This window comes from Schistocerca cancellata, unplaced genomic scaffold (genome assembly GCF_023864275.1).
Source record: "Schistocerca cancellata isolate TAMUIC-IGC-003103 unplaced genomic scaffold, iqSchCanc2.1 HiC_scaffold_643, whole genome shotgun sequence".
Classification (NCBI taxonomy): Eukaryota; Metazoa; Arthropoda; class Insecta; order Orthoptera; family Acrididae; genus Schistocerca; species Schistocerca cancellata.
In genome coordinates this window covers 12,593-33,137 of record NW_026046654.1, presented here as the reverse complement: position 1 = coordinate 33,137, position 20,545 = coordinate 12,593, and the positions used below count along the sequence as shown (strand labels likewise).

Below are 20,545 nucleotides of genomic sequence, written 5' to 3'. Positions count from 1 at the left end.
GCAGGAGGGTAGCCGACACATCGCGGCGTGAATGAAACGCAGCGCAACGCGGTGGTGGTGTAACGGTCAGCATGGTTGCTTCCCAAGCAGTTGATCCGGGTTCGATTCCCGGCCACCGCACAAAAGGTACTTTTTTCTTCTACGGGTATTCCACGTAACGAAACGCGATCTTCGAAACTGTGAAGTGTCGCGGTAAGAATAGTTTTCCCTCGCCCCTCGTCTCAGTCCGTGCTGCCAGGGCGCTAGTCTGCGGGTTTCGTTTCTCAGCATCGTGTGTCTCCATGTGTCGACTTGTCTCGACTTTGCTCGGCTGACGCGAAAGCTGACGCTTGGAAATGGGCATATATGTAGAGGGCAGGTGCGAGAAACGACTGGGAGAGACCAAAAAACGACAAACACACGACAGAACCTTTCATTTTATTGTGGCCACAGATTCGCCCCTTAGTGTACCGAGAGGCAAGAGTGGCGTCAGCGTGCGGGACCGCATCATTATCGCTAAGCAACAACGAAACCGAAGGAAAAATGCAAAATGAAAGGAGCCAACAGCACGTCGAATTCCCAGCCGAGCACGCACCCAAGTACTAACCACGGCCAACGATTCTTAACGCCGGTGAACAGACGACAACCGCTGCACTACCCGCGGTATGGCCGTTGGCGACAGTATCGCGCAACGTGTAGACATCTTACTTCTTGTGAAGATCGCTTGTTATTTACCTGGCAGTGTCACGCTGGAGGAAGCATTGTCTTTTAGGGGAGAAAAGTGAAATGGCACTTGGTGCGGTCAAATACGCGGCCTTTGTGTTCACAGCACGACGCTCTAACTTACTCAGCTATCGAGCTACGCAATGTGGCACGTCTGCAGTCCAATACCCGATCGACCGTCTCATCCACCTTTATTACTGCCCTGACACTCATTTAAACACATATCTGCTTTCGTTCACGTTTGCTCGCCTGATGCTTGGTCCCCAAAAATTACAACACAAAGAAATCGTAAATGCCGTGAGAATAACCAAGACTCAGCAACCAAAAGTATGGTCGGCTACCGGGAATCGAATCCGGGCCTCGTGGCTGAAAGCCATTTCTCCTAACAGCTTTCCATTCTTTCTGACCGCCAGACAATCAGACTTGCAAGGCAAGCACCATAGTCACTGCCGTCTCTAGTAGTATCTGTGGAACCTGTTCCCGCGTAATTTACTTGTTTTCCCGCATGTACGAAATTGGTAGTTTTGGAATATTTAAAATGCATTGTCAGATGTGGGGTTCGAACCCACGCTCCCCTTCGGGAACCAGAGCTTAAATCTGGCGCCTTAGACCGCTCGGCCAATCTGACGTGTGAGCGTACGCTCTCTACTACCGTCGTTTCTAGGTACATCACCAGAGCCTGACTGCGAAATTAGCGTGTTTTTTCTTGTGTGGAGGAAATACGTTGGTTTTAGAGTATTTAAAACGAATTGTCAGATGTGAGGTTGCACCCCAACCTCACTTTCGGGAACCACTGCTTAAATACGCCGGTGAACAGACGACAACCGCTGCACTACGCGCGGTATGGCCGTTGGCGACAGTATCGCGCAACGTGTAGACATCTTACTTCTTGTGAAGATCGCTTGTTATTTACCTGGCAGTGTCACGCTGGAGGAAGCATTGTCTTTTAGGGGAGAAAAGTGAAATGGCACTTGGTGCGGTCAAATACGCGGCCTTTGTGTTCACAGCACGACGCTCTAACTTACTCAGCTATCGAGCTACGCAATGTGGCACGTCTGCAGTCCAATACCCGATCGACCGTCTCATCCACCTTTATTACTGCCCTGACACTCATTTAAACACATATCTGCTTTCGTTCACGTTTGCTCGCCTGATGCTTGGTCCCCAAAAATTACAACACAAAGAAATCGTAAATGCCGTGAGAATAACCAAGACTCAGCAACCAAAAGTATGGTCGGCTACCGGGAATCGAATCCGGGCCTCGTGGCTGAAAGCCATTTCTCCTAACAGCTTTCCATTCTTTCTGACCGCCAGACAATCAGACTTGCAAGGCAAGCACCATAGTCACTGCCGTCTCTAGTAGTATCTGTGGAACCTGTTCCCGCGTAATTTACTTGTTTTCCCGCATGTACGAAATTGGTAGTTTTGGAATATTTAAAATGCATTGTCAGATGTGGGGTTCGAACCCACGCTCCCCTTCGGGAACCAGAGCTTAAATCTGGCGCCTTAGACCGCTCGGCCAATCTCACGTGTGAGCGTACGCTCTCTACTACCGTCGTTTCTAGGTACATCACCAGAGCCTGACTGCGAAATTAGCGTGTTTTTTCTTGTGTGGAGGAAATACGTTGGTTTTAGAGTATTTAAAACGAATTGTCAGATGTGAGGTTGCACCCCACCCTCACTTTCGGGAACCACTGCTTAAATATGGTGCCTTAAACCATTGTTTTCCATCGCCATCTGTCTTGAGCAGAACTGTAGTTATCAATATTCACATTGACGCAGAGAAAACAAAAAACGACAGAAAAGGCCGTTCCCTAGCAACGGCTACGCTGTGCATTTCGCCCTCAGGGGAAGCTAATGATATGCTCCAGTCGAGCATCAAACTAACCAACTTAATATTGTGATACCTAGGCGCTTTCTCCTTCTGGATTGGCACACATATGCTGAATCGTCTCTGGATCATCAGTAAGTGCGTCACATTAGATATTTGTTTTATCGCCCTGCTGTAAATTAAAGGGCAGTTTTTCAACGGCTGTCAGTTCTGCTTCTAGCTACGCTACATCGCCCTAGCAGCACCTACGCACTGCCTTCAGATGTGCTCACCTCCGCCCTGGCGTTGAGCGCCTACAGCGCCATCGCCTTCGGCCTCTGGTGGCAGGAGGGTAGCCGACACATCGCGGCGTGAATGAAACGCAGCGCAACGCGGTGGTGGTGTAACGGTCAGCATGGTTGCTTCCCAAGCAGTTGATCCGGGTTCGATTCCCGGCCACCGCACAAAAGGTACTTTTTTCTTCTACGGGTATTCCACGTAACGAAACGCGATCTTCGAAACTGTGAAGTGTCGCGGTAAGAATAGTTTTCCCTCGCCCCTCGTCTCAGTCCGTGCTGCCAGGGCGCTAGTCTGCGGGTTTCGTTTCTCAGCATCGTGTGTCTCCATGTGTCGACTTGTCTCGACTTTGCTCGGCTGACGCGAAAGCTGACGCTTGGAAATGGGCATATATGTAGAGGGCAGGTGCGAGAAACGACTGGGAGAGACCAAAAAACGACAAACACACGACAGAACCTTTCATTTTATTGTGGCCACAGATTCGCCCCTTAGTGTACCGAGAGGCAAGAGTGGCGTCAGCGTGCGGGACCGCATCATTATCGCTAAGCAACAACGAAACCGAAGGAAAAATGCAAAATGAAAGGAGCCAACAGCACGTCGAATTCCCAGCCGAGCACGCACCCAAGTACTAACCACGGCCAACGATTCTTAACGCCGGTGAACAGACGACAACCGCTGCACTACGCGCGGTATGGCCGTTGGCGACAGTATCGCGCAACGTGTAGACATCTTACTTCTTGTGAAGATCGCTTGTTATTTACCTGGCAGTGTCACGCTGGAGGAAGCATTGTCTTTTAGGGGAGAAAAGTGAAATGGCACTTGGTGCGGTCAAATACGCGGCCTTTGTGTTCACAGCACGACGCTCTAACTTACTCAGCTATCGAGCTACGCAATGTGGCACGTCTGCAGTCCAATACCCGATCGACCGTCTCATCCACCTTTATTACTGCCCTGACACTCATTTAAACACATATCTGCTTTCGTTCACGTTTGCTCGCCTGATGCTTGGTCCCCAAAAATTACAACACAAAGAAATCGTAAATGCCGTGAGAATAACCAAGACTCAGCAACCAAAAGTATGGTCGGCTACCGGGAATCGAATCCGGGCCTCGTGGCTGAAAGCCATTTCTCCTAACAGCTTTCCATTCTTTCTGACCGCCAGACAATCAGACTTGCAAGGCAAGCACCATAGTCACTGCCGTCTCTAGTAGTATCTGTGGAACCTGTTCCCGCGTAATTTACTTGTTTTCCCGCATGTACGAAATTGGTAGTTTTGGAATATTTAAAATGCATTGTCAGATGTGGGGTTCGAACCCACGCTCCCCTTCGGGAACCAGAGCTTAAATCTGGCGCCTTAGACCGCTCGGCCAATCTGACGTGTGAGCGTACGCTCTCTACTACCGTCGTTTCTAGGTACATCACCAGAGCCTGACTGCGAAATTAGCGTGTTTTTTCTTGTGTGGAGGAAATACGTTGGTTTTAGAGTATTTAAAACGAATTGTCAGATGTGAGGTTGCACCCCAACCTCACTTTCGGGAACCACTGCTTAAATACGCCGGTGAACAGACGACAACCGCTGCACTACGCGCGGTATGGCCGTTGGCGACAGTATCGCGCAACGTGTAGACATCTTACTTCTTGTGAAGATCGCTTGTTATTTACCTGGCAGTGTCACGCTGGAGGAAGCATTGTCTTTTAGGGGAGAAAAGTGAAATGGCACTTGGTGCGGTCAAATACGCGGCCTTTGTGTTCACAGCACGACGCTCTAACTTACTCAGCTATCGAGCTACGCAATGTGGCACGTCTGCAGTCCAATACCCGATCGACCGTCTCATCCACCTTTATTACTGCCCTGACACTCATTTAAACACATATCTGCTTTCGTTCACGTTTGCTCGCCTGATGCTTGGTCCCCAAAAATTACAACACAAAGAAATCGTAAATGCCGTGAGAATAACCAAGACTCAGCAACCAAAAGTATGGTCGGCTACCGGGAATCGAATCCGGGCCTCGTGGCTGAAAGCCATTTCTCCTAACAGCTTTCCATTCTTTCTGACCGCCAGACAATCAGACTTGCAAGGCAAGCACCATAGTCACTGCCGTCTCTAGTAGTATCTGTGGAACCTGTTCCCGCGTAATTTACTTGTTTTCCCGCATGTACGAAATTGGTAGTTTTGGAATATTTAAAATGCATTGTCAGATGTGGGGTTCGAACCCACGCTCCCCTTCGGGAACCAGAGCTTAAATCTGGCGCCTTAGACCGCTCGGCCAATCTCACGTGTGAGCGTACGCTCTCTACTACCGTCGTTTCTAGGTACATCACCAGAGCCTGACTGCGAAATTAGCGTGTTTTTTCTTGTGTGGAGGAAATACGTTGGTTTTAGAGTATTTAAAACGAATTGTCAGATGTGAGGTTGCACCCCACCCTCACTTTCGGGAACCACTGCTTAAATATGGTGCCTTAAACCATTGTTTTCCATCGCCATCTGTCTTGAGCAGAACTGTAGTTATCAATATTCACATTGACGCAGAGAAAACAAAAAACGACAGAAAAGGCGGTTCCCTAGCAACGGCTACGCTGTGCATTTCGCCCTCAGGGGAAGCTAATGATATGCTCCAGTCGAGCATCAAACTAACCAACTTAATATTGTGATACCTAGGCGCTTTCTCCTTCTGGATTGGCACACATATGCTGAATCGTCTCTGGATCATCAGTAAGTGCGTCACATTAGATATTTGTTTTATCGCCCTGCTGTAAATTAAAGGGCAGTTTTTCAACGGCTGTCAGTTCTGCTTCTAGCTACGCTACATCGCCCTAGCAGCACCTACGCACTGCCTTCAGATGTGCTCACCTCCGCCCTGGCGTTGAGCGCCTACAGCGCCATCGCCTTCGGCCTCTGGTGGCAGGAGGGTAGCCGACACATCGCGGCGTGAATGAAACGCAGCGCAACGCGGTGGTGGTGTAACGGTCAGCATGGTTGCTTCCCAAGCAGTTGATCCGGGTTCGATTCCCGGCCACCGCACAAAAGGTACTTTTTTCTTCTACGGGTATTCCACGTAACGAAACGCGATCTTCGAAACTGTGAAGTGTCGCGGTAAGAATAGTTTTCCCTCGCCCCTCGTCTCAGTCCGTGCTGCCAGGGCGCTAGTCTGCGGGTTTCGTTTCTCAGCATCGTGTGTCTCCATGTGTCGACTTGTCTCGACTTTGCTCGGCTGACGCGAAAGCTGACGCTTGGAAATGGGCATATATGTAGAGGGCAGGTGCGAGAAACGACTGGGAGAGACCAAAAAACGACAAACACACGACAGAACCTTTCATTTTATTGTGGCCACAGATTCGCCCCTTAGTGTACCGAGAGGCAAGAGTGGCGTCAGCGTGCGGGACCGCATCATTATCGCTAAGCAACAACGAAACCGAAGGAAAAATGCAAAATGAAAGGAGCCAACAGCACGTCGAATTCCCAGCCGAGCACGCACCCAAGTACTAACCACGGCCAACGATTCTTAACGCCGGTGAACAGACGACAACCGCTGCACTACGCGCGGTATGGCCGTTGGCGACAGTATCGCGCAACGTGTAGACATCTTACTTCTTGTGAAGATCGCTTGTTATTTACCTGGCAGTGTCACGCTGGAGGAAGCATTGTCTTTTAGGGGAGAAAAGTGAAATGGCACTTGGTGCGGTCAAATACGCGGCCTTTGTGTTCACAGCACGACGCTCTAACTTACTCAGCTATCGAGCTACGCAATGTGGCACGTCTGCAGTCCAATACCCGATCGACCGTCTCATCCACCTTTATTACTGCCCTGACACTCATTTAAACACATATCTGCTTTCGTTCACGTTTGCTCGCCTGATGCTTGGTCCCCAAAAATTACAACACAAAGAAATCGTAAATGCCGTGAGAATAACCAAGACTCAGCAACCAAAAGTATGGTCGGCTACCGGGAATCGAATCCGGGCCTCGTGGCTGAAAGCCATTTCTCCTAACAGCTTTCCATTCTTTCTGACCGCCAGACAATCAGACTTGCAAGGCAAGCACCATAGTCACTGCCGTCTCTAGTAGTATCTGTGGAACCTGTTCCCGCGTAATTTACTTGTTTTCCCGCATGTACGAAATTGGTAGTTTTGGAATATTTAAAATGCATTGTCAGATGTGGGGTTCGAACCCACGCTCCCCTTCGGGAACCAGAGCTTAAATCTGGCGCCTTAGACCGCTCGGCCAATCTGACGTGTGAGCGTACGCTCTCTACTACCGTCGTTTCTAGGTACATCACCAGAGCCTGACTGCGAAATTAGCGTGTTTTTTCTTGTGTGGAGGAAATACGTTGGTTTTAGAGTATTTAAAACGAATTGTCAGATGTGAGGTTGCACCCCAACCTCACTTTCGGGAACCACTGCTTAAATACGCCGGTGAACAGACGACAACCGCTGCACTACGCGCGGTATGGCCGTTGGCGACAGTATCGCGCAACGTGTAGACATCTTACTTCTTGTGAAGATCGCTTGTTATTTACCTGGCAGTGTCACGCTGGAGGAAGCATTGTCTTTTAGGGGAGAAAAGTGAAATGGCACTTGGTGCGGTCAAATACGCGGCCTTTGTGTTCACAGCACGACGCTCTAACTTACTCAGCTATCGAGCTACGCAATGTGGCACGTCTGCAGTCCAATACCCGATCGACCGTCTCATCCACCTTTATTACTGCCCTGACACTCATTTAAACACATATCTGCTTTCGTTCACGTTTGCTCGCCTGATGCTTGGTCCCCAAAAATTACAACACAAAGAAATCGTAAATGCCGTGAGAATAACCAAGACTCAGCAACCAAAAGTATGGTCGGCTACCGGGAATCGAATCCGGGCCTCGTGGCTGAAAGCCATTTCTCCTAACAGCTTTCCATTCTTTCTGACCGCCAGACAATCAGACTTGCAAGGCAAGCACCATAGTCACTGCCGTCTCTAGTAGTATCTGTGGAACCTGTTCCCGCGTAATTTACTTGTTTTCCCGCATGTACGAAATTGGTAGTTTTGGAATATTTAAAATGCATTGTCAGATGTGGGGTTCGAACCCACGCTCCCCTTCGGGAACCAGAGCTTAAATCTGGCGCCTTAGACCGCTCGGCCAATCTCACGTGTGAGCGTACGCTCTCTACTACCGTCGTTTCTAGGTACATCACCAGAGCCTGACTGCGAAATTAGCGTGTTTTTTCTTGTGTGGAGGAAATACGTTGGTTTTAGAGTATTTAAAACGAATTGTCAGATGTGAGGTTGCACCCCACCCTCACTTTCGGGAACCACTGCTTAAATATGGTGCCTTAAACCATTGTTTTCCATCGCCATCTGTCTTGAGCAGAACTGTAGTTATCAATATTCACATTGACGCAGAGAAAACAAAAAACGACAGAAAAGGCGGTTCCCTAGCAACGGCTACGCTGTGCATTTCGCCCTCAGGGGAAGCTAATGATATGCTCCAGTCGAGCATCAAACTAACCAACTTAATATTGTGATACCTAGGCGCTTTCTCCTTCTGGATTGGCACACATATGCTGAATCGTCTCTGGATCATCAGTAAGTGCGTCACATTAGATATTTGTTTTATCGCCCTGCTGTAAATTAAAGGGCAGTTTTTCAACGGCTGTCAGTTCTGCTTCTAGCTACGCTACATCGCCCTAGCAGCACCTACGCACTGCCTTCAGATGTGCTCACCTCCGCCCTGGCGTTGAGCGCCTACAGCGCCATCGCCTTCGGCCTCTGGTGGCAGGAGGGTAGCCGACACATCGCGGCGTGAATGAAACGCAGCGCAACGCGGTGGTGGTGTAACGGTCAGCATGGTTGCTTCCCAAGCAGTTGATCCGGGTTCGATTCCCGGCCACCGCACAAAAGGTACTTTTTTCTTCTACGGGTATTCCACGTAACGAAACGCGATCTTCGAAACTGTGAAGTGTCGCGGTAAGAATAGTTTTCCCTCGCCCCTCGTCTCAGTCCGTGCTGCCAGGGCGCTAGTCTGCGGGTTTCGTTTCTCAGCATCGTGTGTCTCCATGTGTCGACTTGTCTCGACTTTGCTCGGCTGACGCGAAAGCTGACGCTTGGAAATGGGCATATATGTAGAGGGCAGGTGCGAGAAACGACTGGGAGAGACCAAAAAACGACAAACACACGACAGAACCTTTCATTTTATTGTGGCCACAGATTCGCCCCTTAGTGTACCGAGAGGCAAGAGTGGCGTCAGCGTGCGGGACCGCATCATTATCGCTAAGCAACAACGAAACCGAAGGAAAAATGCAAAATGAAAGGAGCCAACAGCACGTCGAATTCCCAGCCGAGCACGCACCCAAGTACTAACCACGGCCAACGATTCTTAACGCCGGTGAACAGACGACAACCGCTGCACTACGCGCGGTATGGCCGTTGGCGACAGTATCGCGCAACGTGTAGACATCTTACTTCTTGTGAAGATCGCTTGTTATTTACCTGGCAGTGTCACGCTGGAGGAAGCATTGTCTTTTAGGGGAGAAAAGTGAAATGGCACTTGGTGCGGTCAAATACGCGGCCTTTGTGTTCACAGCACGACGCTCTAACTTACTCAGCTATCGAGCTACGCAATGTGGCACGTCTGCAGTCCAATACCCGATCGACCGTCTCATCCACCTTTATTACTGCCCTGACACTCATTTAAACACATATCTGCTTTCGTTCACGTTTGCTCGCCTGATGCTTGGTCCCCAAAAATTACAACACAAAGAAATCGTAAATGCCGTGAGAATAACCAAGACTCAGCAACCAAAAGTATGGTCGGCTACCGGGAATCGAATCCGGGCCTCGTGGCTGAAAGCCATTTCTCCTAACAGCTTTCCATTCTTTCTGACCGCCAGACAATCAGACTTGCAAGGCAAGCACCATAGTCACTGCCGTCTCTAGTAGTATCTGTGGAACCTGTTCCCGCGTAATTTACTTGTTTTCCCGCATGTACGAAATTGGTAGTTTTGGAATATTTAAAATGCATTGTCAGATGTGGGGTTCGAACCCACGCTCCCCTTCGGGAACCAGAGCTTAAATCTGGCGCCTTAGACCGCTCGGCCAATCTGACGTGTGAGCGTACGCTCTCTACTACCGTCGTTTCTAGGTACATCACCAGAGCCTGACTGCGAAATTAGCGTGTTTTTTCTTGTGTGGAGGAAATACGTTGGTTTTAGAGTATTTAAAACGAATTGTCAGATGTGAGGTTGCACCCCAACCTCACTTTCGGGAACCACTGCTTAAATACGCCGGTGAACAGACGACAACCGCTGCACTACGCGCGGTATGGCCGTTGGCGACAGTATCGCGCAACGTGTAGACATCTTACTTCTTGTGAAGATCGCTTGTTATTTACCTGGCAGTGTCACGCTGGAGGAAGCATTGTCTTTTAGGGGAGAAAAGTGAAATGGCACTTGGTGCGGTCAAATACGCGGCCTTTGTGTTCACAGCACGACGCTCTAACTTACTCAGCTATCGAGCTACGCAATGTGGCACGTCTGCAGTCCAATACCCGATCGACCGTCTCATCCACCTTTATTACTGCCCTGACACTCATTTAAACACATATCTGCTTTCGTTCACGTTTGCTCGCCTGATGCTTGGTCCCCAAAAATTACAACACAAAGAAATCGTAAATGCCGTGAGAATAACCAAGACTCAGCAACCAAAAGTATGGTCGGCTACCGGGAATCGAATCCGGGCCTCGTGGCTGAAAGCCATTTCTCCTAACAGCTTTCCATTCTTTCTGACCGCCAGACAATCAGACTTGCAAGGCAAGCACCATAGTCACTGCCGTCTCTAGTAGTATCTGTGGAACCTGTTCCCGCGTAATTTACTTGTTTTCCCGCATGTACGAAATTGGTAGTTTTGGAATATTTAAAATGCATTGTCAGATGTGGGGTTCGAACCCACGCTCCCCTTCGGGAACCAGAGCTTAAATCTGGCGCCTTAGACCGCTCGGCCAATCTCACGTGTGAGCGTACGCTCTCTACTACCGTCGTTTCTAGGTACATCACCAGAGCCTGACTGCGAAATTAGCGTGTTTTTTCTTGTGTGGAGGAAATACGTTGGTTTTAGAGTATTTAAAACGAATTGTCAGATGTGAGGTTGCACCCCACCCTCACTTTCGGGAACCACTGCTTAAATATGGTGCCTTAAACCATTGTTTTCCATCGCCATCTGTCTTGAGCAGAACTGTAGTTATCAATATTCACATTGACGCAGAGAAAACAAAAAACGACAGAAAAGGCCGTTCCCTAGCAACGGCTACGCTGTGCATTTCGCCCTCAGGGGAAGCTAATGATATGCTCCAGTCGAGCATCAAACTAACCAACTTAATATTGTGATACCTAGGCGCTTTCTCCTTCTGGATTGGCACACATATGCTGAATCGTCTCTGGATCATCAGTAAGTGCGTCACATTAGATATTTGTTTTATCGCCCTGCTGTAAATTAAAGGGCAGTTTTTCAACGGCTGTCAGTTCTGCTTCTAGCTACGCTACATCGCCCTAGCAGCACCTACGCACTGCCTTCAGATGTGCTCACCTCCGCCCTGGCGTTGAGCGCCTACAGCGCCATCGCCTTCGGCCTCTGGTGGCAGGAGGGTAGCCGACACATCGCGGCGTGAATGAAACGCAGCGCAACGCGGTGGTGGTGTAACGGTCAGCATGGTTGCTTCCCAAGCAGTTGATCCGGGTTCGATTCCCGGCCACCGCACAAAAGGTACTTTTTTCTTCTACGGGTATTCCACGTAACGAAACGCGATCTTCGAAACTGTGAAGTGTCGCGGTAAGAATAGTTTTCCCTCGCCCCTCGTCTCAGTCCGTGCTGCCAGGGCGCTAGTCTGCGGGTTTCGTTTCTCAGCATCGTGTGTCTCCATGTGTCGACTTGTCTCGACTTTGCTCGGCTGACGCGAAAGCTGACGCTTGGAAATGGGCATATATGTAGAGGGCAGGTGCGAGAAACGACTGGGAGAGACCAAAAAACGACAAACACACGACAGAACCTTTCATTTTATTGTGGCCACAGATTCGCCCCTTAGTGTACCGAGAGGCAAGAGTGGCGTCAGCGTGCGGGACCGCATCATTATCGCTAAGCAACAACGAAACCGAAGGAAAAATGCAAAATGAAAGGAGCCAACAGCACGTCGAATTCCCAGCCGAGCACGCACCCAAGTACTAACCACGGCCAACGATTCTTAACGCCGGTGAACAGACGACAACCGCTGCACTACGCGCGGTATGGCCGTTGGCGACAGTATCGCGCAACGTGTAGACATCTTACTTCTTGTGAAGATCGCTTGTTATTTACCTGGCAGTGTCACGCTGGAGGAAGCATTGTCTTTTAGGGGAGAAAAGTGAAATGGCACTTGGTGCGGTCAAATACGCGGCCTTTGTGTTCACAGCACGACGCTCTAACTTACTCAGCTATCGAGCTACGCAATGTGGCACGTCTGCAGTCCAATACCCGATCGACCGTCTCATCCACCTTTATTACTGCCCTGACACTCATTTAAACACATATCTGCTTTCGTTCACGTTTGCTCGCCTGATGCTTGGTCCCCAAAAATTACAACACAAAGAAATCGTAAATGCCGTGAGAATAACCAAGACTCAGCAACCAAAAGTATGGTCGGCTACCGGGAATCGAATCCGGGCCTCGTGGCTGAAAGCCATTTCTCCTAACAGCTTTCCATTCTTTCTGACCGCCAGACAATCAGACTTGCAAGGCAAGCACCATAGTCACTGCCGTCTCTAGTAGTATCTGTGGAACCTGTTCCCGCGTAATTTACTTGTTTTCCCGCATGTACGAAATTGGTAGTTTTGGAATATTTAAAATGCATTGTCAGATGTGGGGTTCGAACCCACGCTCCCCTTCGGGAACCAGAGCTTAAATCTGGCGCCTTAGACCGCTCGGCCAATCTGACGTGTGAGCGTACGCTCTCTACTACCGTCGTTTCTAGGTACATCACCAGAGCCTGACTGCGAAATTAGCGTGTTTTTTCTTGTGTGGAGGAAATACGTTGGTTTTAGAGTATTTAAAACGAATTGTCAGATGTGAGGTTGCACCCCACCCTCACTTTCGGGAACCACTGCTTAAATATGGTGCCTTAAACCATTGTTTTCCATCGCCATCTGTCTTGAGCAGAACTGTAGTTATCAATATTCACATTGACGCAGAGAAAACAAAAAACGACAGAAAAGGCCGTTCCCTAGCAACGGCTACGCTGTGCATTTCGCCCTCAGGGGAAGCTAATGATATGCTCCAGTCGAGCATCAAACTAACCAACTTAATATTGTGATACCTAGGCGCTTTCTCCTTCTGGATTGGCACACATATGCTGAATCGTCTCTGGATCATCAGTAAGTGCGTCACATTAGATATTTGTTTTATCGCCCTGCTGTAAATTAAAGGGCAGTTTTTCAACGGCTGTCAGTTCTGCTTCTAGCTACGCTACATCGCCCTAGCAGCACCTACGCACTGCCTTCAGATGTGCTCACCTCCGCCCTGGCGTTGAGCGCCTACAGCGCCATCGCCTTCGGCCTCTGGTGGCAGGAGGGTAGCCGACACATCGCGGCGTGAATGAAACGCAGCGCAACGCGGTGGTGGTGTAACGGTCAGCATGGTTGCTTCCCAAGCAGTTGATCCGGGTTCGATTCCCGGCCACCGCACAAAAGGTACTTTTTTCTTCTACGGGTATTCCACGTAACGAAACGCGATCTTCGAAACTGTGAAGTGTCGCGGTAAGAATAGTTTTCCCTCGCCCCTCGTCTCAGTCCGTGCTGCCAGGGCGCTAGTCTGCGGGTTTCGTTTCTCAGCATCGTGTGTCTCCATGTGTCGACTTGTCTCGACTTTGCTCGGCTGACGCGAAAGCTGACGCTTGGAAATGGGCATATATGTAGAGGGCAGGTGCGAGAAACGACTGGGAGAGACCAAAAAACGACAAACACACGACAGAACCTTTCATTTTATTGTGGCCACAGATTCGCCCCTTAGTGTACCGAGAGGCAAGAGTGGCGTCAGCGTGCGGGACCGCATCATTATCGCTAAGCAACAACGAAACCGAAGGAAAAATGCAAAATGAAAGGAGCCAACAGCACGTCGAATTCCCAGCCGAGCACGCACCCAAGTACTAACCACGGCCAACGATTCTTAACGCCGGTGAACAGACGACAACCGCTGCACTACCCGCGGTATGGCCGTTGGCGACAGTATCGCGCAACGTGTAGACATCTTACTTCTTGTGAAGATCGCTTGTTATTTACCTGGCAGTGTCACGCTGGAGGAAGCATTGTCTTTTAGGGGAGAAAAGTGAAATGGCACTTGGTGCGGTCAAATACGCGGTCTTTGTGTTCACAGCACGACGCTCTAACTTACTCAGCTATCGAGCTACGCAATGTGGCACGTCTGCAGTCCAATACCCGATCGACCGTCTCATCCACCTTTATTACTGCCCTGACACTCATTTAAACACATATCTGCTTTCGTTCACGTTTGCTCGCCTGATGCTTGGTCCCCAAAAATTACAACACAAAGAAATCGTAAATGCCGTGAGAATAACCAAGACTCAGCAACCAAAAGTATGGTCGGCTACCGGGAATCGAATCCGGGCCTCGTGGCTGAAAGCCATTTCTCCTAACAGCTTTCCATTCTTTCTGACCGCCAGACAATCAGACTTGCAAGGCAAGCACCATAGTCACTGCCGTCTCTAGTAGTATCTGTGGAACCTGTTCCCGCGTAATTTACTTGTTTTCCCGCATGTACGAAATTGGTAGTTTTGGAATATTTAAAATGCATTGTCAGATGTGGGGTTCGAACCCACGCTCCCCTTCGGGAACCAGAGCTTAAATCTGGCGCCTTAGACCGCTCGGCCAATCTGACGTGTGAGCGTACGCTCTCTACTACCGTCGTTTCTAGGTACATCACCAGAGCCTGACTGCGAAATTAGCGTGTTTTTTCTTGTGTGGAGGAAATACGTTGGTTTTAGAGTATTTAAAACGAATTGTCAGATGTGAGGTTGCACCCCAACCTCACTTTCGGGAACCACTGCTTAAATACGCCGGTGAACAGACGACAACCGCTGCACTACGCGCGGTATGGCCGTTGGCGACAGTATCGCGCAACGTGTAGACATCTTACTTCTTGTGAAGATCGCTTGTTATTTACCTGGCAGTGTCACGCTGGAGGAAGCATTGTCTTTTAGGGGAGAAAAGTGAAATGGCACTTGGTGCGGTCAAATACGCGGCCTTTGTGTTCACAGCACGACGCTCTAACTTACTCAGCTATCGAGCTACGCAATGTGGCACGTCTGCAGTCCAATACCCGATCGACCGTCTCATCCACCTTTATTACTGCCCTGACACTCATTTAAACACATATCTGCTTTCGTTCACGTTTGCTCGCCTGATGCTTGGTCCCCAAAAATTACAACACAAAGAAATCGTAAATGCCGTGAGAATAACCAAGACTCAGCAACCAAAAGTATGGTCGGCTACCGGGAATCGAATCCGGGCCTCGTGGCTGAAAGCCATTTCTCCTAACAGCTTTCCATTCTTTCTGACCGCCAGACAATCAGACTTGCAAGGCAAGCACCATAGTCACTGCCGTCTCTAGTAGTATCTGTGGAACCTGTTCCCGCGTAATTTACTTGTTTTCCCGCATGTACGAAATTGGTAGTTTTGGAATATTTAAAATGCATTGTCAGATGTGGGGTTCGAACCCACGCTCCCCTTCGGGAACCAGAGCTTAAATCTGGCGCCTTAGACCGCTCGGCCAATCTGACGTGTGAGCGTACGCTCTCTACTACCGTCGTTTCTAGGTACATCACCAGAGCCTGACTGCGAAATTAGCGTGTTTTTTCTTGTGTGGAGGAAATACGTTGGTTTTAGAGTATTTAAAACGAATTGTCAGATGTGAGGTTGCACCCCACCCTCACTTTCGGGAACCACTGCTTAAATATGGTGCCTTAAACCATTGTTTTCCATCGCCATCTGTCTTGAGCAGAACTGTAGTTATCAATATTCACATTGACGCAGAGAAAACAAAAAACGACAGAAAAGGCCGTTCCCTAGCAACGGCTACGCTGTGCATTTCGCCCTCAGGGGAAGCTAATGATATGCTCCAGTCGAGCATCAAACTAACCAACTTAATATTGTGATACCTAGGCGCTTTCTCCTTCTGGATTGGCACACATATGCTGAATCGTCTCTGGATCATCAGTAAGTGCGTCACATTAGATATTTGTTTTATCGCCCTGCTGTAAATTAAAGGGCAGTTTTTCAACGGCTGTCAGTTCTGCTTCTAGCTACGCTACATCGCCCTAGCAGCACCTACGCACTGCCTTCAGATGTGCTCACCTCCGCCCTGGCGTTGAGCGCCTACAGCGCCATCGCCTTCGGCCTCTGGTGGCAGGAGGGTAGCCGACACATCGCGGCGTGAATGAAACGCAGCGCAACGCGGTGGTGGTGTAACGGTCAGCATGGTTGCTTCCCAAGCAGTTGATCCGGGTTCGATTCCCGGCCACCGCACAAAAGGTACTTTTTTCTTCTACGGGTATTCCACGTAACGAAACGCGATCTTCGAAACTGTGAAGTGTCGCGGTAAGAATAGTTTTCCCTCGCCCCTCGTCTCAGTCCGTGCTGCCAGGGCGCTAGTCTGCGGGTTTCGTTTCTCAGCATCGTGTGTCTCCATGTGTCGACTTGTCTCGACTTTGCTCGGCTGACGCGAAAGCTGACGCTTGGAAATGGGCATATATGTAGAGGGCAGGTGCGAGAAACGACTGGGAGAGACCAAAAAACGACAAACACACGACAGAACCTTTCATTTTATTGTGGCCACAGATTCGCCCCTTAGTGTACCGAGAGGCAAGAGTGGCGTCAGCGTGCGGGACCGCATCATTATCGCTAAGCAACAACGAAACCGAAGGAAAAATGCAAAATGAAAGGAGCCAACAGCACGTCGAATTCCCAGCCGAGCACGCACCCAAGTACTAACCACGGCCAACGATTCTTAACGCCGGTGAACAGACGACAACCGCTGCACTACGCGCGGTATGGCCGTTGGCGACAGTATCGCGCAACGTGTAGACATCTTACTTCTTGTGAAGATCGCTTGTTATTTACCTGGCAGTGTCACGCTGGAGGAAGCATTGTCTTTTAGGGGAGAAAAGTGAAATGGCACTTGGTGCGGTCAAATACGCGGCCTTTGTGTTCACAGCACGACGCTCTAACTTACTCAGCTATCGAGCTACGCAATGTGGCACGTCTGCAGTCCAATACCCGATCGACCGTCTCATCCACCTTTATTACTGCCCTGACACTCATTTAAACACATATCTGCTTTCGTTCACGTTTGCTCGCCTGATGCTTGGTCCCCAAAAATTACAACACAAAGAAATCGTAAATGCCGTGAGAATAACCAAGACTCAGCAACCAAAAGTATGGTCGGCTACCGGGAATCGAATCCGGGCCTCGTGGCTGAAAGCCATTTCTCCTAACAGCTTTCCATTCTTTCTGACCGCCAGACAATCAGACTTGCAAGGCAAGCACCATAGTCACTGCCGTCTCTAGTAGTATCTGTGGAACCTGTTCCCGCGTAATTTACTTGTTTTCCCGCATGTACGAAATTGGTAGTTTTGGAATATTTAAAATGCATTGTCAGATGTGGGGTTCGAACCCACGCTCCCCTTCGGGAACCAGAGCTTAAATCTGGCGCCTTAGACCGCTCGGCCAATCTGACGTGTGAGCGTACGCTCTCTACTACCGTCGTTTCTAGGTACATCACCAGAGCCTGACTGCGAAATTAGCGTGTTTTTTCTTGTGTGGAGGAAATACGTTGGTTTTAGAGTATTTAAAACGAATTGTCAGATGTGAGGTTGCACCCCACCCTCACTTTCGGGAACCACTGCTTAAATATGGTGCCTTAAACCATTGCTTTCCATCGCCATCTGTCTTGAGCAGAACTGTAGTTATCAATATTCACATTGACGCAGAGAAAACAAAAAACGACAGAAAAGGCCGTTCCCTAGCAACGGCTACGCTGTGCATTTCGCCCTCAGGGGAAGCTAATGATATGCTCCAGTCGAGCATCAAACTAACCAACTTAATATTGTGATACCTAGGCGCTTTCTCCTTCTGGATTGGCACACATATGCTGAATCGTCTCTGGATCATCAGTAAGTGCGTCACATTAGATATTTGTTTTATCGCCCTGCTGTAAATTAAAGGGCAGTTTTTCAACGGCTGTCAGTTCTGCTTCTAGCTACGCTACATCGCCCTAGCAGCACCTACGCACTGCCTTCAGATGTGCTCACCTCCGCCCTGGCGTTGAGCGCCTACAGCGCCATCGCCTTCGGCCTCTGGTGGCAGGAGGGTAGCCGACACATCGCGGCGTGAATGAAACGCAGCGCAACGCGGTGGTGGTGTAACGGTCAGCATGGTTGCTTCCCAAGCAGTTGATCCGGGTTCGATTCCCGGCCACCGCACAAAAGGTACTTTTTTCTTCTACGGGTATTCCACGTAACGAAACGCGATCTTCGAAACTGTGAAGTGTCGCGGTAAGAATAGTTTTCCCTCGCCCCTCGTCTCAGTCCGTGCTGCCAGGGCGCTAGTCTGCGGGTTTCGTTTCTCAGCATCGTGTGTCTCCATGTGTCGACTTGTCTCGACTTTGCTCGGCTGACGCGAAAGCTGACGCTTGGAAATGGGCATATATGTAGAGGGCAGGTGCGAGAAACGACTGGGAGAGACCAAAAAACGACAAACACACGACAGAACCTTTCATTTTATTGTGGCCACAGATTCGCCCCTTAGTGTACCGAGAGGCAAGAGTGGCGTCAGCGTGCGGGACCGCATCATTATCGCTAAGCAACAACGAAACCGAAGGAAAAATGCAAAATGAAAGGAGCCAACAGCACGTCGAATTCCCAGCCGAGCACGCACCCAAGTACTAACCACGGCCAACGATTCTTAACGCCGGTGAACAGACGACAACCGCTGCACTACCCGCGGTATGGCCGTTGGCGACAGTATCGCGCAACGTGTAGACATCTTACTTCTTGTGAAGATCGCTTGTTATTTACCTGGCAGTGTCACGCTGGAGGAAGCATTGTCTTTTAGGGGAGAAAAGTGAAATGGCACTTGGTGCGGTCAAATACGCGGTCTTTGTGTTCACAGCACGACGCTCTAACTTACTCAGCTATCGAGCTACGCAATGTGGCACGTCTGCAGTCCAATACCCGATCGACCGTCTCATCCACCTTTATTACTGCCCTGACACTCATTTAAACACATATCTGCTTTCGTTCACGTTTGCTCGCCTGATGCTTGGTCCCCAAAAATTACAACACAAAGAAATCGTAAATGCCGTGAGAATAACCAAGACTCAGCAACCAAAAGTATGGTCGGCTACCGGGAATCGAATCCGGGCCTCGTGGCTGAAAGCCATTTCTCCTAACAGCTTTCCATTCTTTCTGACCGCCAGACAATCAGACTTGCAAGGCAAGCACCATAGTCACTGCCGTCTCTAGTAGTATCTGTGGAACCTGTTCCCGCGTAATTTACTTGTTTTCCCGCATGTACGAAATTGGTAGTTTTGGAATATTTAAAATGCATTGTCAGATGTGGGGTTCGAACCCACGCTCCCCTTCGGGAACCAGAGCTTAAATCTGGCGCCTTAGACCGCTCGGCCAATCTGACGTGTGAGCGTACGCTCTCTACTACCGTCGTTTCTAGGTACATCACCAGAGCCTGACTGCGAAATTAGCGTGTTTTTTCTTGTGTGGAGGAAATACGTTGGTTTTAGAGTATTTAAAACGAATTGTCAGATGTGAGGTTGCACCCCAACCTCACTTTCGGGAACCACTGCTTAAATACGCCGGTGAACAGACGACAACCGCTGCACTACGCGCGGTATGGCCGTTGGCGACAGTATCGCGCAACGTGTAGACATCTTACTTCTTGTGAAGATCGCTTGTTATTTACCTGGCAGTGTCACGCTGGAGGAAGCATTGTCTTTTAGGGGAGAAAAGTGAAATGGCACTTGGTGCGGTCAAATACGCGGCCTTTGTGTTCACAGCACGACGCTCTAACTTACTCAGCTATCGAGCTACGCAATGTGGCACGTCTGCAGTCCAATACCCGATCGACCGTCTCATCCACCTTTATTACTGCCCTGACACTCATTTAAACACATATCTGCTTTCGTTCACGTTTGCTCGCCTGATGCTTGGTCCCCAAAAATTACAACACAAAGAAATCGTAAATGCCGTGAGAATAACCAAGACTCAGCAACCAAAAGTATGGTCGGCTACCGGGAATCGAATCCGGGCCTCGTGGCTGAAAGCCATTTCTCCTAACAGCTTTCCATTCTTTCTGACCGCCAGACAATCAGACTTGCAAGGCAAGCACCATAGTCACTGCCGTCTCTAGTAGTATCTGTGGAACCTGTTCCCGCGTAATTTACTTGTTTTCCCGCATGTACGAAATTGGTAGTTTTGGAATATTTAAAATGCATTGTCAGATGTGGGGTTCGAACCCACGCTCCCCTTCGGGAACCAGAGCTTAAATCTGGCGCCTTAGACCGCTCGGCCAATCTGACGTGTGAGCGTACGCTCTCTACTACCGTCGTTTCTAGGTACATCACCAGAGCCTGACTGCGAAATTAGCGTGTTTTTTCTTGTGTGGAGGAAATACGTTGGTTTTAGAGTATTTAAAACGAATTG

General features: G+C 49.4%; 22 non-coding genes across 22 annotated transcripts; 8 read left to right on the top strand and 14 right to left on the bottom strand.

The window, feature by feature from the left end:
- The first annotated feature begins 48 nt into the window (after window positions 1–48).
- Window positions 49–120, top strand: Trnag-ccc (transfer RNA glycine (anticodon CCC)). The gene has a single exon. It is a non-coding gene; the product is annotated as a tRNA-Gly (tRNA).
- Window positions 121–1,246: 1,126 nt separating this feature from the next.
- Window positions 1,247–1,330, bottom strand: Trnal-uaa (transfer RNA leucine (anticodon UAA)). Its single transcript has one exon. It is a non-coding gene; the product is annotated as a tRNA-Leu (tRNA).
- Window positions 1,331–2,147: 817 nt separating this feature from the next.
- On the bottom strand, window positions 2,148–2,231 carry Trnal-uaa (transfer RNA leucine (anticodon UAA)). The gene has a single exon. It is a non-coding gene; the product is annotated as a tRNA-Leu (tRNA).
- Window positions 2,232–2,904: 673 nt separating this feature from the next.
- Window positions 2,905–2,976, top strand: Trnag-ccc (transfer RNA glycine (anticodon CCC)). Its single transcript has one exon. It is a non-coding gene; the product is annotated as a tRNA-Gly (tRNA).
- Window positions 2,977–4,102: 1,126 nt separating this feature from the next.
- On the bottom strand, window positions 4,103–4,186 carry Trnal-uaa (transfer RNA leucine (anticodon UAA)). The gene has a single exon. It is a non-coding gene; the product is annotated as a tRNA-Leu (tRNA).
- An 817-nt stretch (window positions 4,187–5,003) lies between these two features.
- Trnal-uaa (transfer RNA leucine (anticodon UAA)) lies at window positions 5,004–5,087 on the bottom strand. The gene has a single exon. It is a non-coding gene; the product is annotated as a tRNA-Leu (tRNA).
- Window positions 5,088–5,760: 673 nt separating this feature from the next.
- Trnag-ccc (transfer RNA glycine (anticodon CCC)) lies at window positions 5,761–5,832 on the top strand. The gene has a single exon. It is a non-coding gene; the product is annotated as a tRNA-Gly (tRNA).
- A 1,126-nt stretch (window positions 5,833–6,958) lies between these two features.
- Window positions 6,959–7,042, bottom strand: Trnal-uaa (transfer RNA leucine (anticodon UAA)). Its single transcript has one exon. It is a non-coding gene; the product is annotated as a tRNA-Leu (tRNA).
- An 817-nt stretch (window positions 7,043–7,859) lies between these two features.
- Window positions 7,860–7,943, bottom strand: Trnal-uaa (transfer RNA leucine (anticodon UAA)). The gene has a single exon. It is a non-coding gene; the product is annotated as a tRNA-Leu (tRNA).
- A 673-nt stretch (window positions 7,944–8,616) lies between these two features.
- On the top strand, window positions 8,617–8,688 carry Trnag-ccc (transfer RNA glycine (anticodon CCC)). The gene has a single exon. It is a non-coding gene; the product is annotated as a tRNA-Gly (tRNA).
- Window positions 8,689–9,814: 1,126 nt separating this feature from the next.
- Window positions 9,815–9,898, bottom strand: Trnal-uaa (transfer RNA leucine (anticodon UAA)). Its single transcript has one exon. It is a non-coding gene; the product is annotated as a tRNA-Leu (tRNA).
- Window positions 9,899–10,715: 817 nt separating this feature from the next.
- Trnal-uaa (transfer RNA leucine (anticodon UAA)) lies at window positions 10,716–10,799 on the bottom strand. The gene has a single exon. It is a non-coding gene; the product is annotated as a tRNA-Leu (tRNA).
- A 673-nt stretch (window positions 10,800–11,472) lies between these two features.
- On the top strand, window positions 11,473–11,544 carry Trnag-ccc (transfer RNA glycine (anticodon CCC)). The gene has a single exon. It is a non-coding gene; the product is annotated as a tRNA-Gly (tRNA).
- A 1,126-nt stretch (window positions 11,545–12,670) lies between these two features.
- Trnal-uaa (transfer RNA leucine (anticodon UAA)) lies at window positions 12,671–12,754 on the bottom strand. Its single transcript has one exon. It is a non-coding gene; the product is annotated as a tRNA-Leu (tRNA).
- A 673-nt stretch (window positions 12,755–13,427) lies between these two features.
- Window positions 13,428–13,499, top strand: Trnag-ccc (transfer RNA glycine (anticodon CCC)). Its single transcript has one exon. It is a non-coding gene; the product is annotated as a tRNA-Gly (tRNA).
- Window positions 13,500–14,625: 1,126 nt separating this feature from the next.
- Window positions 14,626–14,709, bottom strand: Trnal-uaa (transfer RNA leucine (anticodon UAA)). Its single transcript has one exon. It is a non-coding gene; the product is annotated as a tRNA-Leu (tRNA).
- An 817-nt stretch (window positions 14,710–15,526) lies between these two features.
- Trnal-uaa (transfer RNA leucine (anticodon UAA)) lies at window positions 15,527–15,610 on the bottom strand. Its single transcript has one exon. It is a non-coding gene; the product is annotated as a tRNA-Leu (tRNA).
- A 673-nt stretch (window positions 15,611–16,283) lies between these two features.
- Trnag-ccc (transfer RNA glycine (anticodon CCC)) lies at window positions 16,284–16,355 on the top strand. Its single transcript has one exon. It is a non-coding gene; the product is annotated as a tRNA-Gly (tRNA).
- A 1,126-nt stretch (window positions 16,356–17,481) lies between these two features.
- On the bottom strand, window positions 17,482–17,565 carry Trnal-uaa (transfer RNA leucine (anticodon UAA)). Its single transcript has one exon. It is a non-coding gene; the product is annotated as a tRNA-Leu (tRNA).
- Window positions 17,566–18,238: 673 nt separating this feature from the next.
- On the top strand, window positions 18,239–18,310 carry Trnag-ccc (transfer RNA glycine (anticodon CCC)). Its single transcript has one exon. It is a non-coding gene; the product is annotated as a tRNA-Gly (tRNA).
- Window positions 18,311–19,436: 1,126 nt separating this feature from the next.
- Window positions 19,437–19,520, bottom strand: Trnal-uaa (transfer RNA leucine (anticodon UAA)). Its single transcript has one exon. It is a non-coding gene; the product is annotated as a tRNA-Leu (tRNA).
- Window positions 19,521–20,337: 817 nt separating this feature from the next.
- Trnal-uaa (transfer RNA leucine (anticodon UAA)) lies at window positions 20,338–20,421 on the bottom strand. The gene has a single exon. It is a non-coding gene; the product is annotated as a tRNA-Leu (tRNA).
- Window positions 20,422–20,545: the final 124 nt, after the last annotated feature.